This window comes from Echinops telfairi, unplaced genomic scaffold (genome assembly GCF_000313985.2).
Source record: "Echinops telfairi isolate 266 unplaced genomic scaffold, ASM31398v2 ScPeMD7_5;HRSCAF=22, whole genome shotgun sequence".
Taxonomy (NCBI): domain Eukaryota; kingdom Metazoa; phylum Chordata; class Mammalia; order Afrosoricida; family Tenrecidae; genus Echinops; species Echinops telfairi.
Genome location: NW_022103901.1, coordinates 28,118,625 through 28,120,964, shown reverse-complemented (window position 1 = coordinate 28,120,964; position 2,340 = coordinate 28,118,625). Strand labels below are relative to the sequence as shown.

The 2,340-nt window shown below is 54.6% G+C and overlaps 1 protein-coding gene across 1 annotated transcript in view; it reads left to right on the top strand.

The window, feature by feature from the left end:
* The window catches only part of ABCC1 (ATP binding cassette subfamily C member 1), a 123,232-nt gene that overhangs the window by 95,115 nt on the left and 25,777 nt on the right, over positions 1-2,340 (top strand). The gene's annotated exons all lie outside the window — the stretch shown is intronic.

The window sequence follows — 2,340 nt, the reverse complement described above, 5'->3', positions numbered from 1 at the left end:
CCTAGGTGTGCGGCCGGCACTTAGCTAGCTATGGCTGCCATTCTGACCACCTGGCAAAGGTGGCCTGCCCTCACCTGACCCGTGTGCACCTTGCATCACCCTTCCCAGGCACCTTGTGCCTTGGCACCTACCCCCACCCCTCACCCCACCCCCCCGCCCCAGGAGTTAGGAGACGCCTTGGGAGTCCTCAGAGAATTCTGGGTTCCACTCTCACACCCTGCTCATCTTTGCAAACCAGCGGAGGCTTCCCAGCAGCCTGCACGCTCCTCTCAGCTGGTGGAAGGTTTGGGCCCTGGCCGGGAGCCTTTCCAAGGTTGTGCAGACATTGGCACAACTATAGAACATGTCTTACCACCACTGCCCGACCAAAACAATCCCTGCCCGCTGTCCGTGAGAGCCACCCTCAGTCCTCCCACACCCTGGCCTTGCCAGATCTAGGCCCCCCACCCCCAGTTAAGCTACTCTTTTGTGTCTGTAGATTTGCCTATTCTGGACAGTAGATGGATGGGGTCCTATAGCATGCGGGCGCTTTGAAAGGTTCCTGGGAGAATCCCACGACCTCGTAATTCCAGCTTCCTGCAGGCTCTCGGGCTCCCCTGGCCCTTGTGTGGCTGACGGTGCCCAGCCCGTGGTTTCAGGGCTCGTCTGTATGGCAGCACCTGGTCCAGTGCCTCATGCCTTCCTGTTGCCAAGTAACCGCTTAGATTGGCGCATCTGTTTTCCTGTTTGTTGTTTGATGGACCCTGGGGTTCTTCCCACTCATTGCCTGTTGCCGATAGTACTGCTGTGAACCCCAGCGTGCACACTCCCGCCCCCCCAATAAATCAAGACAGACCAACTTCCGTCGGGTCGATTCCGACTCATGGCAACCCTTATAGGACAGGGTAGAACTGTCTCAAAGAGTGTCTGTCAGTTCTGACAGCAACAGACTGCCACATCGTTCCTCCCCAGAGCCGCTGGCTGGTGGGCTTGAACTGGCTCCAACTCCAGTGGTTGTGAGAGAAAAGGATCTTCTGTTTCCAGTGGGGGTGGACGGCTGGCAGCCCGCAGTGTGGTGGTCCGGGTTGGGTTGGTTTCTACGTGGCCATGCCCTCGTGGTTGGAAGGTGCTCCCTTAACCCTAGCCTGATTTCCTCTTGTCATTTCCATCCTTTGATTGCCTTTTGGGAGAAAGGCAGGGTTTTCTACCCCCATGAACAGTTCTTGCCACAGCACCTCACGGGGCAGTTCTACCCCTCTGTAAGGGTTGCTCAGTCAGCATGCACTGGGTGATTTGGGTTTTGGCGTCACGCCAAGCCCACGGTGGAGGGCAGCTTCACGATCACCGCATTTCCCTGGATGGGGCTGCTGCGGGCTGCAGTCGCTCCCTGTGCTTTATAAATCGGCGCGGTGCGGTTACTGAGCATTCCCGAAGTAGGTGCTCTCCCCCCTTTCTGGCGGCCACGTGAGCCAAGACCAAACTACCTCCACTGGCCTCCCCCGCCTCTCTGCTTCCCAATTCCTCTCCAGCTGCCTGAGTACCCCGAGCAGTCTCTCCGGAGTGTAGGTGCTGCTGGCTTCCTTATGAATGTTGTGCACTTAATTCAGTGCTAAGAATAGAATACCACCCACCAACCTTCTGCCCTGGGACCCTATCCCACCCAGTTCCGTCTCCCTGCCTCCAGCAGGACGAGTCCTCAGCCACTGGGCGCTCAGTCCTGTGGGGTCCACCCCCTCTTCTCTGGAGGACTCCGTCTGTAAGTGTCCCAGCGTCCAGGCCAATGGTTCCATCTCCTCTGGTGACCTTGGGTTGTCTGGACCACATATCTGGCTGTCCTTAGGGAAACGGGTTCTTCTTACCGCCCCTCTCCCCGACCCTGCGTCTTCTCTAGAAATTGGCAGGTGGAGGCGGGTGAGTGTTCGCTTGGAGACCCCTCTCATTGTGATGGGGCAGGGGAGGTATAAGAGGGATTAGATCCAGGCCTGGAGGCGTAGGTGGGAGGTACGGCCCCTCCTCCCCCAGCAGTGGCTATAGGACTGATTCCTAGAAAGCTTTTATCTGGTAGCCCTCCCTACCCCCCCCCCCAGTTACAAATCAGCTCATTCGCTGCCATACCTAGAAGAATAAGGGAGGGAAAAAAATTCATGACTGCTTTATTTTTTAAGAACTTAAAACTGAAAGCAATGCTTCTTTTTTTTTTTTTTTGAAAGAAACAAAAGATTTATATAAATAGAACTATAGAACATTACTTTGAGAAATCGAAAAAGATTTATATAAATGGAAAAATATCCCATGCTCATGATAGGCAGACTTAATATTGTGAAAATGTCAATACAACCTGCAGATATACTCCAATCCCAA